Source organism: Hibiscus syriacus, unplaced genomic scaffold (assembly GCF_006381635.1).
Source record: "Hibiscus syriacus cultivar Baekdansim isolate YM2019G1 unplaced genomic scaffold, ASM638163v2 tig00111937_pilon, whole genome shotgun sequence".
In the NCBI taxonomy this organism is placed as follows: Eukaryota; Viridiplantae; Streptophyta; class Magnoliopsida; order Malvales; family Malvaceae; genus Hibiscus; species Hibiscus syriacus.
In genome coordinates this window covers 26,452-43,358 of record NW_024063215.1, presented here as the reverse complement: position 1 = coordinate 43,358, position 16,907 = coordinate 26,452, and the positions used below count along the sequence as shown (strand labels likewise).

Genomic DNA, 16,907 nt, shown 5'->3' with positions numbered 1-16,907 from the left:
AATGACAGTCATCTGAGTTAGATGTTAACCTGCTGATTGAGATAAGATAAAATCTGATATCCGAAATTCAAACAACTATCATATTACGATTAGCATGTTAACGTACAACTTAAACGACTATTAAATTTTTAATGGAAAATAACAAGTTTGAAAGATATGAATAGTCGAGTGACCATTCATAACTTTTAATAGTCAGGGACTAAACAAAGCATCACCCTATATTAAGAGGATCATTTTGTAACTTTTTATAGTTAAGAAACTCAACAAAGAGTTCTTTATAGTCTGGGGACCATTTGTATAGTTTACCCTAAAAAAGGTGTTGAGTTATGGCGTGTGGTGGAGGTGGCAAAACTCAATTGGGCAGAATACAACTGTAATGCGCCCGTGAAATTCATAAATCCAGTCGGCCGATCTTCATTTACTTGTTTCTCTCTCTTTTTGTCAAAAAGAAGAGATCGGTGGAAAATGGATAACGAGAAAACATGAGAAGAATTCAACCCAACTCACTAATTTACCACCTCTTCTTCTTTCTTGTTCTCCATTTTACAGGTAATCTTCACTGTTTGGTTTTCTACTTTCCTTCAACCTCTTCTATTTTTAATGGATGCAAGTGTTTAGGATTTTGATCGGAGATGGTAAAGAAAGGGAGTGGATGGTTCTCCTCCGTCAAGAAAGTGTTCAAGTCATCTTCTAAGGTATCTCATTCCGCAGTTTCTAAGCAAAATCAACCTTTTTTACTTCACCATTTTCATTTTAAGCAACACCCAATTCTATTAAAATCACATATTTTTATATATTTTGGATATTTTCTTGATCGATAATATATTTTGGTACTTTAAACTTTTATAAGTTCGCTCGTTTCACTGACTCATTGGTTCATGTTGTACAAAAGTGGAGGAAATTATTGTTTGCACTGATCAATTATAGGGGCATGATTTTCAGAAAGAGAGTGTGGAGAAATGGCCAAATGATGCCCCGGAAGTAGTGTCGTTCGAACATTTTCCGGCTGAGAGTACACCCGACGTCACAAACGACGACAGTGAAACGTCCAGTCTGAATGAAGATAGGAACCGCACCTTGGCCGTCGCCGTGGCCACCGCTGCTGCTGCGGAAGCCGCTGTCGCGGCTGCTCAGGCAGCGGCCAAAGTTGTCCAATTGGCTGGTTTCGGACGCCACTCCAAGGAGCAAAGAGCTGCATCTCTCATACAGTCATGTTACAGAGGCTACCTGGTAAACCCACTCGATACACGACCTAGTGATTCGAACAATCGTAAGCCTATCATGCAAAATCACTGAGCAATACGACGATTTGTGTCTGATTTTGTAGGCTCGGAGGGCTTTGCGTGCTTTGAAGGACTGGTGAGATTGCAGGCACTAGTGCGAGGCTATAATGTGCGGAAGCAAGCGCAAGAGACAATGCGGTGCATGCAAGCATTGGTACGGGTGCAGGCGAGAGTTCGAGCTCGTAGACTGCAACTAACTCACGGGATGCTTCAGAAGAGAGCGGACGACAAAGAGAAAAGAGGAATCAAGGAACTAGAACGGAAGCCGAAGATCCCGTCGAAGAAATTCGACAATTGGGAGGGTGGACAGATAAGCTCTAACAAAGTCATGAAATGTGCTCCAAAGAAACAGGATGCTGTCATGAGAAGAGAACGAGCCCTTGCTTATGCCTATAGCTATGAGGTTGATTAATTTTTCATTATAATTTCAAGTATCTGAATTATATAATTTAATGGTATACCATCGTTGAATCAGGAGGAACAACGGCAACATCATCAACAACTCTGCATGCAACCGCAACATAATGAGCGTGGGAAGGCGCAATGGGGTCGGAATTGGCTCGACCGTTGGATGCCATCACAACCCTACCATCCCCATCAATTAGGCTTACAAGAGGGTTCTTACATTGCACTACCTACCACTACTACAGCTACCGGAACCACCGATATCATGTCAGAGAAGACGGTTGAAATGGACGTTGTGACACCAATAGATTCAGGCTCGTACTCAACTCCGCAGGAGCCGCTGTCGGACTCAAACGGAGTCCCCACCTATATGTTCCCAACACAATCAGCCAAGGCCAAGGTGCGAAGTCAAGGCTCAGGCAAGCATCAACAAGGAGCATATGTACACCAAAGGAATACATCAACAAAGAAAGGCCCAGGTTGTGATTCCTCAAATTCAGGTGGGGGACCAGCAATCTACCAGGCCCCAAGGAGCCCTGCCTCGAAGAACAACGGTGCACGTATACCGTCTAGACGTCTCGGAGGCTGTAGTCCGGATGCTGGTGTTGGTGGCGAGGATTGGAGTTTGGGTATGGGAAGTCATGGATGGTGAAAGAATGAATGACTATACTTGACCTTGTTTGAGGATTTGACAGTGTGAAATAAACTTTGCTCATGTTAATATAGTGGTTATTATTATTATTATTTCTCTTGAAGATTTATACCAAAATGCCAAATTGCATTAGTATAGTCGTGAATATCAAAATATCATATCGATTCATACAATAACATACCTTATTATTTAAAATGTTAATAAATTGTTTGAATTCAGACCCAAACTATAATTTAAAAAATTTATACCAACATTTACACATAGTTAATTTTGTATAACACATAAACATAATTTGAACCAACTTACTTCAGTGGTTAAAAAAATTGTTGTTGTTCTTAGAGGTCACAGGTTTGAGTCACAACATGGTGATTGAACATTCGTTGTCATTGAGAGTATTTAAAACATATATTACATTATAATCACCTTAGCTTAATAAAAAATATATAAATAATTATTTTCAATTTCATTGATATATCAAATATTTATTAATCACGAAAATTTTAATTTCAACATACCAATTTCATGGCACATATATTACTTAATCCCATCAAATTCTACTAAATTTATCCTTTTGAATTAATTACCATGCACTATGTCAAAAAGAAAATATAATTACCATGCAAAACTCTATTTTATCATTCATATAATTTAGTTATTAATTTTTTCATTTCTACATTTTTAATTTTCAACTTAATTTCAAACCAAAAAATTAGTTAATTCAACTAAATTTATTGAATAGAACGTATTTCACAACACCTAGAATTAATATTCACTTTCAAGAAAGGAGTTTTCGATCATTAAAGTAGAAAAAAAATCTAATTCATAAATTCATGAATTTTTATATTTTGAACCAAATTATAATTTGTAATTAAGTTAGATTTTATTGTAATTCTAGTGGTTGGAGATATTTTGGTAATTGACTTTATTTAGTGACCTAAATATTTATTTTAGGTGAGAATTCTAGGTAACCAAATATTTGACTTTATAAATAGAAATTATGTCTTAACCTTTAGAGTAATGTGAGAGAGAATTACTCCCTCTATCCCGTAAAAGATGTCACTTATTGACTTTTAAAAGTCAAAAAGTTTAACTTTGACCTTGATTGTTTTAAATATTTTAAATAATTAAATTTTATAAAATATATATTTGAAAACTACTTGATTGAAGGTTTTAAACTATATTTTTATATATTTTTATCAATAATAAATTTTAAATAATAATTAGTCAAAGTTTAAAAAATTGATAAAAAAGTCAATAACAAACATGTTTTATGGGACAGAGGGAGTATATTGGAGAGATGTAATCCTTTTGGGATCTCTTTAACTTTTGGGGTTCATATTGTAGAGATATTTTTGTAGGACGTTGGAATGGTGTTTTGGGATATACCAGGTTTTGGCATCTATATCAATTTTTTTTGGATAATATGATATCATGTATTGGTGCTCTTCGTGTTCTCTACGTTTATAATGGACTATTGTTCATCTCGCCCGTAGAGGTAGGTGTAGACACTCATTTTCGTACCATTTATATATATATATATATATATATTATAGTTTAAAAACATTTTTAAAACATATATATAAAATATAGTTTTGAAACCATGTTTGAAAACATTTATATATTGTATAGTTTTTAAAACATTTTGAAAATAAATATAATATATAGTTTTTAAAACATTTTTGAAAATATATATATATTATATAGTTTTTAATCATTTTGAAAATATATAATTTTTAAAAACATTTTAAAAACATATATACAATATATAATTTTGAAATCATTTTGAAAACTTATAATATATAGTTTTAAAAACATTTTTGAAAACTATATAATTTTGAAAACATTTTTAAAAAATATATAATATATAATTTTAAAATATATTTTTTAAAAATATATATTATATAGGTTTTTGGAAAATATTTTTATTATTGTCATTTATTTTTTATTTATTTATTTATTTATTTATTTATTTTTATTTATTTATTTATTTATTTATTTATTTTATTGTTATTGTTATTGTACATGTCCAATAACCAATCCAGAAAAGGGTCCAAACAGTCCAGATTGGGCCTGAACCAGCCCAGTAGTGGTTATGGGTTCGTCAAGTCCAGCGTCGCACGCCAAGGTTACAATAAGGTAGGGTTTTCATTCAACCCTCATCACACCGCAAAGTTAGGAAACAAAACGGTCAACAGTGCCAATGACCGGTCGAGATCCCCGGGACTGACTCATCCCGGGGTGACCGGTCACAACGGCCACGAGCGACCCTATTTCGAGACCAAACCAACCAACATCGGGGCTATAAAAGCCCCAGGTGAGGCCATGCAAAGAAAAACCATCAACAGTGAGACACGGCCACGGCCAACACAGAACCGAGAAATCCCATCGCAAAACAGAACCAACAATAAACAGAGACATCAACCCACGACCAACAAAACACAAACAGAAACCACAGTACCAACAGAACAAAAAAAGTAACATTCGAGCAAAACCAATAGAGCCATAAAAACCGAAGCGAAATACCACAGAAATATCAAAGCAAAACACAAAGAACATCATGAAAGGATTCCACAGTCGAGGGATCCTAGTGAAGGGAAACCTGTACCCAGGGAGAGTTAGAGGAGGCAGAACCCTTCTGAGCCAAAATAAAATAAAGTGCCACAACACGACGGTACTCTTGTCAGATAGAGGTCTGAAGTCTGCCGATTCGGGCAAGCGAATCTACATTATATGAGCACATAAAGGGCTGAGCGAGACTCCATCCTATATTCTATTATGAAATAAAAACTCGTCCCCAAAGAAGGGAGGAGAAGGTCACCAACAAAAACGACAAAAATCGAAGCCTTTCTCTCATCAATAAGGGCGAAGAACGACACTGGAGAGGAAGGAACCATTGAAAGTCGAAGAGGCGCAGGAAAATGGCAAGATAATCTACGATTTTCTGGGTCGATATTGGGGAATCGGGCTACGGTTTCATGTTTAGGGTGTAAAGAGGGTTATTTTGGTGAGGGCGGCCGAAACGACGACTGGCGGCGGTTATCGGGATGACAGGCGGCGGTCGGTTTCCCTTCGGTGAGGGAAAACCAGAACGAGGTGAGAGCCTCTCTTTTAGAGAGAGAGGCAAGGGAAGCAAAATGAAGGGGATAAGGGAAAATGAGCCTAGCTTTAGGCATTTATATCCCATGGGAAATGACGTTGTTTTCCCCAGGGATTGATTGCGTATTTTCAGCACGTGGGGTAATCGTGTTTTAAGTCTTCATCATTCTGTAATATTTTATTTCAGTCACTTAATTAAATTTCATTTTATTTTGTTTCGAGTATGCATGTTTGAATATTGATGTTCTGGTCACTAATGATTTTTAATTTTTTTATTTTTAAAAGTTAACCTTTTTTATTTTAACTTTCTATTTCATTTTTTATATTTTATATTTTTTATTCTGTTATTTTTATTTTTATCATTATTTTTTACTTATTTATTTATTTATTTAATCTTTTTCCCTATCTGATTTATGTTTTCACTATCATTTTTATTGTTTTTATTTATTTTTTTATTCATTATTCATTATTTTATTATTCTATTATTTTTTATATTTATTTATTATCTAACATTTTTTGACCTTTTCTAGAGAAATTCCAATCAAAGGTAAGCAATTTGAACTGATTTTTTAAATTTCAATTTAAATTTTCAATTTTCATAACTAAAGATAACTGACAAATTAATTGGTACCGAGAGGGCGGTTCAAGGGTGCTAATCATTCCTTGACCGTAACCGACTCCCGAACCCGACACGTTTCTTGGCCCAACCAAAAGACGGTTTAGACAGCTTGGTGACTCTGCTGGGGATAGATAAGTGAGTCAGGCCGATATTAATTTTTGGTTGTCTTTTTTCTGCGAAAATAGTAAATTTTAATTTTAATTTATTTATTCGATTCCGATTATTTATCTTTGATTATTTTTCAAATAAATAGTTGTACTGAAGTTTTTTTAATGATTTCAGATTTTTCAAAATTATCATCTCTAGCTCTATACCCGAGCTTCGAACCCTTTTAAGTGGGGGCGAAAGTGACGCCTTCGTGGGAATTTATTCTCCGTATGGGCCTAGCAAGTAACCTTCGGGATTCATATACCTTATGTATTCGTGTGAATTTATTCTCCGTATGGACATAAGGAAATGTATCCACCCGAATTTAACTTAGTCCACACAAGCTTGTAATAGGTTTAGGACTAAGGGTCTGGCAAGCCTAAGTTTAGAACCTAAACCAGGAGAGTACAGGGAATTAGAGCCCACCCCAAAACCTCATTGCAAACCCTAGGCTTCTTTGTTTCCTGCTTTATTTTCTGTTCAAAGCATGTGAACTAGACAAATATGCGGTTAAGATTTGTTTGAAATTAGCATGTGGGATAGAGATCATGTCCGGGTAAGAATTAAAGCATGTGAGGTAGATATCATGTCGGGTAGGATTTTTCATTTATATTATTGTTTTGATTTACCTCACTAACTCTTTTTATTTTTTGTTCTCTTTCATTTTGTTCTCATCATTCACATCATTTAAAAGAGGTGTTGATCCACCAAAAACGTGTTTTTTAAAGATGAATAATCTGCAATAATGGACAAACGGGTTGTAATACAAGAGATGAAAATGAAGAGGACAATCTACAAGGTGACTATGTGTCACATTCAATCCAGAAGACGTGGTGCCCACAATTGAAGAGTATATCACTCTGCTGCATTATAAAGGACTCAGAATGAACCGGGTCTACATCAAGCACAATGAAAGTCTATCTTTAAAGAACTGACTGGAAGAGGTTGTAGGGGTAAGATGAAGGTTACTGATCTTGGGAGTCTCTTCGAAGACAACAATGGAAAAACGATAGCTGGAATTGGAGACCACTACTGACGAATTCAAGAATCAGACAAATGAACTTCACATAGTTCCCATCAATTGAGGGCTCCAATGATGTATTCGTTGGGAACATGTTCAACAAAAGATAAATGCTAGAGATGTAGTCATTCGAGACTTCTTGGGCCAGTACAAAAAGCAACTCAACATTTGCACAGTTCATCTAGAGAAGCCAGAGCGGTTCGACACACATACGAAGGTAGAAGACTAGTTAACATGTCAGAAGCTGTAAGGATATTTTTGTCTATTAAAAAATAAAACACTTGGATCAATGCCTCAAACATTGCATGTATCATGCATTCCTGCATATTTCACATTATTTCTCTTTTTTATTACATTCACATGCCTCATAAAAAATGGGAACATTTCGATTCTAATCCCATGACTTACAAGGAACTTTACAAACAACTTCTTCACACCCACGCAGTGTCACCATATCTGGTGGAACCCATGAAGCCCCTATACCCCAAGTGGTATAATGAGAGTACTTATTGTGAATATCACGACGGTGTCCTAGGGCACATTATTGAGAACTATTACGCATTCAAGAGAGTCGTACAGAAGATGTGTAACCAGAACTGGATCGACTTCAACAACTTGGGGGCATCCAAGTGAGGAAGATCATTTCATCATTTGAGGCGTTCTGTTTGAGTTTGTTTTTTATTCATTTTTTCTCAAGTTTTTGTAAGAACATTTGAATAAATTTATGTTACTTTAATGATTACGAGCAATGAATCACATTTGCAAAATTGCAATTCTTTGAATATCAACTGAATTAAGAAACTCTGTAAATGGTTTAAAGTTACAGATTTTTGACAAAGTAACATGATTTAAAACAAGGACTTTGACCTTACCCAAAATATACACTCAAACACTGTACCCTGTTCTCGCAATTAACCAATACAACCTTTTCTTTTCATAAGGTGCGGACAATATTGGGCATCCTTTTGCATATGACATCACTATACTTTTTATTTAAGACGTTTAGTGGTGATAATGATCTTCACAGATGGAATAGTTGAGTAAGTGAATCTAGTTTAGGTCAGTTGTTTGGAAATTAAACTCTAAAGATGAGATTCCTGAACTTTCAAAAACACCTAGACTATAACAGGTTCTTCTTGACAATCTTAAGAAATTAAATCCGTAAAACTGAGCTATTCCACTAAGGCAATTGGTTATAGAGGAAACTTGAAAGCCATGGCCTTATGAATATATTACATTCAAACCATGACATTGCTCGAACACTTGACAATCCGGTGTTTGCTCCACTGCTATTATTCGGCCGAAGACTTTGTGATGAGATGAACCCTTCAGTTAACTTGATAAAAGTGATTATAATGTTAAGTTGTCCCTCTAAAGCAATTGGTTAAACGCCTCGGCTTTATGGATTCAGCTAGCCAGATAACAAGTTAAATCAAATTTATCTAAGCAAGATATTTTCGGTAATAATGGACTAAGGGAGTTAAGGAACACCTGTTATAGTCAAATTCACACGAGCACTCAAGAATTTCATTTTTAGACCGATATTTCTACACTACCTTTGTTAGAAGAGCTTACAAAACTTAAACAAATGGAAGATTTCAGAGGACCGAAATAAAAAGTATAGTAATTAGTTATGCTAGTTGCGTCATTTTCTCCGCATCCAATTAAAATGCCAAGCCAAAGAAAAAAATGTTGCAATAACCGAAAAAATGACTTTTTTATGGCTGAAACCTTAGGTCAACCTAAAGTCAACTCATCCATTCGAACATTTTTCAAAGAGCTATTGATTCCTTTGATATACTTTGAACTCATGTTTATAATTTGATTCAATTGCGAGCCTGAATTAAGGAACAATATTTTCCAGAATTTTTATCCTTTTCCCTCCTAAAACAAGAAAAATGAGAAAAACATTTTCAAACAGAACATTCTTAGACATGAAAGGTCTGTAAAGCCAAAGCTCGAGAAGCAAATGGGGCACGATCAATTCCAAGGACCAGATTGGCAGACAAAACACGGGACTCCAATCCAAGAGCTAAAACATAACTAATTCATGTTGCATGCACCTTAGGCATACTTAAGAGAATCACATTTATTATTTTTCGCATACATGCTTTTTTACAGCTTTTAGAGTTAAGTTTCGACTTCAAGACGAAGGATACTCGATTTAAAAGCACTTTTAAAGATTGATGGTGGTTGCTTAACTCTGCAGTAAGAAGCTACACCTCAACCAATTCGACAGATTGAAAGATCGATATCAAATTCAGATGAGTTCAAGAACCAGTTCAGAAAGTGTTCGGTTCAACTCAACTACGAGTGGCTAGTTCCCGATTGATGTTTTCAAGCCAGATTTCAATTCCACGACGGAAGATATCTGGCTGGCAGAATTTATCAAGTGGACTTTCCTGTGAAGGGGAGTCATCCAAAAATCATATTACTTGGTTCATATCCGCTCAGAGGAACCACCCGGCTTAGACCCGTGAAGGGAAGCCATTTTTTAAAGAAATCAGTTACAACATAGCCCAAGGCAAGAAGGGATATTTTACAACAAAAGACCTTCGAGTTTGACTACGCTCAGCTCCAAGGCACATCATTTACAGCATAACTTAAGTCGAGAAGGGTTATCTGCCAACCAAAGACCTTCGAGTTCAACTACGCTCAGCTCCAAGGCACATCATTTGCAGCATATCTTAAGTCGATAAGGGTTATCTGCCAACCAAAGACCTTCGAGTTCGATTACACTCAGCTTCGAGGGCACATCATTTGTAGCATAACTTAAGTCAAGAAGGGTTATCTGCCAACAAAGACCTTCGAGTTCGACTACACTAAGCTCCAAGGCACATCTTTTGCATCATAACTTAAGTCGAGAAGGGCTATCTGCCAACCAAAGACCTTTGAGTTTGACTACGCTCAGCTCCAAGGCACATCATTTGCAGCATATCTTAAGTCGAGAATGGCTATCTGCCAACTAAAGACCTTCGAGATCGACTACGCTCAGCTCCAAGGCATATCATTTGTAGCATAAGTTAAGTCGAGAAGGGTTATCTTCCAACCAAAGACCTTCGAGTTCGACTACGCTCAGCTCCAAGGCACATCATTTGTAGCGTAGCTTAAGTCGAGAAGGGCTATCTGCTAAAGACCCTTGAGTTCGATTACAATCAGCTTCGAAGGCACATTATTTACAACATAACTCAAGGCTATAAGGGTTATCTGTAACCAAAAGACCTTCGAGTTCGACTACGCTCAACTCTAAGGCATATCATTTGCAGCATAACTCAAGGCTAGAAGGGTTATCTACCACTAAAGACCTTCGAGTTCGACTACGCTCAGCTCCAAGGCACATCATTTGCAGCATAACTTAAGTCGAGAAGGGCTATCTGCCAAAGATCCTCGAGTTTGATTACACTCAGCTTCGAGGGCGCATCATTTATAGCATAAATCAAGGCTAGAAGGGTTATCTGTAACCAAAAGACCTTCGAGTTCGACTACGCTAAGCTCCCAAGCATATCATTTACAGCATAACTTAAGTCGAGAATGGTTATTTGTCAACCAAGGACCTTCGAGTTCGACTACGCTCAACTTCAAGGCGCATCATTTGCAGCATAGCTTAAGTCGAGAAGGGTTATTTACCAAAGACCCTCAAGTTCGATTACACTCAGCTTCGAGGGCACATCATTTACAACATAACTCAAGGCTAGAAGGGTTATCTGTCACCAAAAGACCTTCGAGTTCGATTACACTCAGCTCAAAGGCAAATCAAATTTACAGCATAACTCAAGGCAAGAAGGGCTATCTATCAATAAATTTGTCGAGTTTGATTCCATTCAGCTCGATGACACCTCAATCACACTACTGTCTGGTTGCAATCGAGGTTTTTAAGTCGAGAAAAATACTCGAGTTAACCGTGCCTCAGTAACAAAAAACTGTTTCCCGGCAGCATAGCTTAAGTCGAGAAAAGCTATCTATCAATGAGGACCCTTCGAGTTCGATTCCATTCAGCTCGAGGGCTTATCAACCATATGGTAGAGTCAATGAACTACTTTCCAGTTGAATTTTCCAACCAAGATCTTTAAACCGAGAAGAAGATCGAGGTGGACTGCAATTTGAAGTCTTATCCTGATTCTAAACTATGTCTTCAATTCCGTATCATTTCAAGGTGGACTCGACTTCGCGACGGAGGAGCCATCTGCAACTCAATTCGACAGGGAGTTATTCTTCAACTCCACCGAACGAAAATTTGTGTCTTTTTATCTTTGTCTTATTTTTTTGTTCCACGAAAAAGGACAAAGAGGGGCAGTTGTAGACACTCATTTTCGTCCCATTATATATATATATATATATATATATATATATTATAGTTTAAAAACATTTTTAAAACATATATATAATATATAGTTTTGAAAACATGTTTGAAAACATTTATATATTATATAGTTTTTAAAACATTTTGAAAATAAATATAATATATAGTTTTTAAAACATTTTTGAAAATATATATATTATATAGTTTTTAAACATTTTGAAAATATATAGTTTTTAAAAACATTTTAAAAAACATATATATATTATATAGTTTTGAAATCATTTTTAAAACTTATAATATATAGTTTTAAAAACATTTTTGAAAACTATATAATTTTGAAAACATTTTAAAAAAATATATAATATATAATTTTAAAATATTTATTTTTTAAAAATATATATTATATAGGTTTTTGGAAAATATTTTTATTATTGACATTTTTTTTATTTTATTTATTTATTTTATTTTTATTGTTATTGTACAGGTCCAATAACCAATCCAGCAAAAGGTCCAAACAGTCCAGATTGGGCCTGAACCAGCCCAGTAGTGGTTAGGGTTTTGTCAAGTCCAGCTTCGCACGCCAAGGTTGCAATAGGTAGGGTTTGCATTTAAACCTCATCGCGCCACAAAGTCAGGAAACCAAAAGGTCAACAGTGCCAACGACCGGCCGAGATCCCCGGGACTGACCTATCCCGGGGTGACCGATCACAACGGCCATGAGCGCCCCTATTTCGGGACCAAAACAACCAACATCGGGGCTATAAAAGCCCTCGGTGAGGCCATGCAAAGAAAAACCATCAACGGTGAGACACGGCCACGACCAACATAGAACCGAGAAATGCCATTGCAAAACAGAACCAATAGTAAACAGAGACATCAACCCACAGCCAACAAAACACAAACAGAGACCACAGTACCAACAAAACAAAAAAAGCAACCTTCGAGCAAAACCACAAAACACAAGAAACCAACAGAGCCACAACAACTGAAGCGAAATACCACAGAAATATCAAAGCAAAACACAAAGCACATCATACAGCAACAAAAACGAGAAAACCCGAAGCCTTTCTCTCATCAATAAGGGTGAAGAACGACACCGGAGAGAAAAGAACCATCGAAAGTCGAAGAGGCGCCGGAAAAGGGCAAGATAACCGAGAGGGTTTCTTTAGATCTACGATTTTTGGGTCGATTTTGGGGAATTGGGCTACGGTTTCATGTTTAGGGTGTAAAGAGGGTTATTTTGGTGGGATAAATTTTTTTCCGACCGCCGGCAGTTATTGGGATGATAGACGGTGGTCGGTTTCCCTCCGGTGAGGGAAAACCAGAACGAGGCGAGAGCCTCTCTTTTAGAGAGAGAGGCAAGGGAAACAAAATGAAGGGGATAAGGGAAAATGAGCCTAGCTTTAGGCATTTATATCCCACGGGAAACGACGCCATTTTCCTCAGGGACCGCTTGCGTATTTTCAGCATGTGGGGTAATCGTGTTTTAAGTCCTCATCATTCTGTAATATTTTATTTCAATAACTTAATTAAATTCCATTTTATTTTGTTTCGAGCATGCATATTTGAATATTGATGTTCTTGTCACTAATGTTTTTTTTTAATTTTTTTTATTTTTAAAAGTTAACCTTTTTTATTTTAATTTTTTTTTTCTATTTCATTTTTTCTATTTTCTATTTTATATTTTTTATTCTCTTATTATTTTTATTTTTATTATTATCATTATTTTTTGACTTATATTTTTTATTTATTTAATCTTTTTTTCCCTCTCTGATTTTTGCTTTCACTATCATTTTTATTATTTATTTTTATTCATTATTTTATTATTCTATTATTTTTTATATTTATTTATTATCTAACATTTGTTGACCTTTTCTAGAGAAATTCTAATCAATCAAAGGTAAGCAATTCGAACCGAATTTTTAAATTTCAATTTTCGTAATTAAAGACAACTGACAAATTAATTGGTACCGAGAGGGCGGTTCAAGGGTGCTAATCCTTCCTTGACCGTAACCGACTCCCGAACCCGACATGTTTCTGGTACAACGCAGATCAGGTAAGATGGTGTCTGATCCACCTAAATGTTTCTAAAGTGATCGGTGGAGACTCCAATTCGTTTAATCCAAGTCGAAGCCCAATTCTAGGCCCAACCGAAAGACAGTTCCGACAGTAGGTAAGGTCAAACCACGTTATCTTGTCTATTGTGCATGCTTTATTTTATATTGATGTCCTTTTGGTTATTTTTTGTTCTTAAATTCCTAATAAGTAGTATCGGATCTATGGTTTGAGCTGTGAAGTTTTGAAGGAATTTGTTGATGCAGATTTTGTTAGCAATTTTGGAGACATGCAAGATGAATTGTTGCAATGAATTTTTAGCTATAGAAGAGTAGTTCTCGATTGATCCATTGAAACTTCAATGGGTATTATATGAGAATTGAAGTTGTTGAAGATTTGACAACGATGCTTCAGTAGATATGTTCTTACGTAAACATTAAAGTTGTTGATGACTTAAAGACCAAATTTCGATGAAATTTGAGTAAAGGGGGAGATTTGTTATATTGTGACCCAAATTATAATTCATAATTAAGTTAGATTTTATTGTAATATAGTGGTTGAAGATTTCTTGGTAATTGACTTATTTTTAATAAAGTAAATATTTATTTTAGGTAAGAATTCTTATGGAATAAGAATTCTTGGTGACCAAGTATTTGACTCTACAAATAGAGATTATGTCTTAACCTTTGGTGACCAAGTATTTGACTCTACAAATAGAGATTATGTCTTAACCTTTAGGGTAATGTGAGAGAGAATTACTTTGGAGAGGTGTAATCTTTTTTGGAATCTCTACAAGTTTTGGAGTTCATATTGCAGAGATAGTTTTGTAGGATGTTAAAAGAGTGTTTTAGGATATATTGGATATTGGTATCTATATTGGGCTTTGGGATACATGTGACATCATGTATTTGCACTCTTCATATTCTCTACGTTTATAGTGGATTATTATTTATCTCGCCTATTGAAGTAGGCAAGGTCTAACCACGTTAAATCTTGTCTCTTGTACATGTCTTATTTTTTTGTTGATATCGTTTTGGTTATTTTTCCACTCTTAAATTCCTAACATTAATATTACACTTTTCCTTTCTTTTTCTTTAAAAATAATACAAATTTCCAGAAGTGACAAAAATATTATTAGTAACCAATAGATTTAGAATGAAATTGCTTACGCCAATCGATAAAAAATGTAAAAAGACCTAGAACATGTTAACAAACATCTTTGAAATAATTTTAAAGAAAACGTTACAAAGGCTGAAAGGTAAAAAAAGAATTGAGCTTACTTAGTGTATTTACATAACAAATATAGCCTTTAATTTAAATTCCTAGTAATACGCTAAGTAATATTATATTCTAGTAATTTTATTCTTAAAAATAATCTTACATCTAATGAACCAAATGACCTTTAAACAACAATGATGTCAATTAAAATAAAGCTTAATGAACTTAAAGTTAAATGTAGTAGCAACCTCTTTTTTAGTTACAAAAGAGGGAAAATATTTGTTAATAGGGATTAGTTCTTTTTCTCCAATTGTCCATTTCAACTGGAGGAGATATTGAGCTTCAATAGTCGGATTAGCAAGCTTGAAAAGACCCGAAGGTTTCGTACGGCCAAGACGTGCCAGTGCATCAACAACGCAATTTACTACCCGGTGGTTGTGTGCGATCCTTATGCTCCATTGTCATTGAAAGAGGTTGTGGATTATGCGGATTAGGGCCAGTTTGAATGTCGAGACATAGGATGTGAGAATCCTAATAGCTTCATTACTATTCATCTCAACTTCGATTCGTCTAAAGCCCTAGTTTCAGGCGATAATCAACCCATCAAAGAGAGCCCACAATTTTAAATGAAGGATTGAGCACTGACCGGCGTTCTATAGTATCCTAATAAACTTAAAGTTAAATGCAGTAGCAACATCTTTTTTAGTTACAAAAGAGGGAAAAACTTTGTTAACAGTGATTAGTTCTTCTTCTCCAATTGTCCATTTCCAACTGAAGGAGATATTGAGCTTTAGTAGTCAGATGAGCAAGTTCAAAAAGACCTGAAGGTGTCGCACGACCAAGACGGGCCAGTGTATCAATAACGCAATTTGTTTCCCGGTGGTTGTGTGCGATCCTTATGCTCTATTGTCATTGAAAGAGGTTGTGGATTATGCATATCAGGGCCAGTTTGAACGTTGATACGTAGGATGAGAGAATCCTAATAGCTTCGTTACTATCCATCTCAACTTCAATTCGTCTAAAGCCCTGGTTTCAGGCGATATTCCCATCAAAGAGAGCCCATAATTTTGAATGAAGTATTGAGCACTGATCGACGTTCAGTAGTATCCTGACAACCAAACATCATTTGAATATTAGAAAATATTGCCTCCATCTGCCTCCATCGTGAATTGTTTAACGATTCTGTCCATGTTCAGTTTGACCATTCTTGAATTCGGAGGCCTCCAAGTTTGGTTCCTAATCATGCGGTTGATACTTGGAAAGATGTAAGTGGTCTTTGCTCAGATAGATTGATCCCATGAGCGCGTGGATTAGATGATGGACGAGGTAGACCAAACCTCACTGTTGAACACAAAACTGCAATGTTGCTTCCAAAGTCTCCATAGTAGGATTCCGAAGAGGTGTCTTCAATAATAAGCACCACCCACTTCCCAATAGGATTATTAAGATTAGTTTTCATCCAATCAAAAAGAGTAAGGGAATAAAAACTCCCTATTAAGTGTAAATGAGTGATTTACGTCCATAGCATACGGGAGGTAGTGCAATCTCACAGAATATGCATGATCGTCTCTTCACTTTTCTCGTACATCATACAATAGGGATTTGTCGTGAGTCTACGTTTAGCCCTTTCCACGTTAGTCATAAGAAAGATACATAGAGTCAGTCAAATAAAATACTTAACACATTGAGGGTCATCGAAGCTCTACGCCATATTTAAAAGTTTGTTTTTCTCGTCCCAATGGTCATGGTGTGACATCTAATATGCTGACATGACCGTACAAATACCAGAGTTCTCCCAACGCCAAGTAGGGTAACCGAGATTGACTTTTGAACAAGGGAGATTAACGACAATGATCTTGTAAACCAAATTATCATTGACCAGGTTCTTTAACTTGGTTGTATCCCAATTATCGGTGCTAGTACTAAGATCAGTGAGAGGGCAACTGCAGTTGTGAGATTGGTCATAGGCCGTCTGGTTAGCCTACAAATTCATCTCGGGGATCCAAGCATCAGTCCAGAAGTTAGTGTTTTTCCCATCGCCAACCGACCAAAAAACAATCCCTCTGATGAAGTCCTAAACTTTGAAGAGGGATCTCTACACAAAAGAGTAA

The 16,907-nt window shown here is 35.9% G+C and overlaps 1 pseudogene; it reads left to right on the top strand.

The window, feature by feature from the left end:
• Positions 1 to 442: 442 nt before the first annotated feature.
• Positions 443 to 2,413, top strand: LOC120172979 (annotated as a pseudogene).
• Positions 2,414 to 16,907: the final 14,494 nt, after the last annotated feature.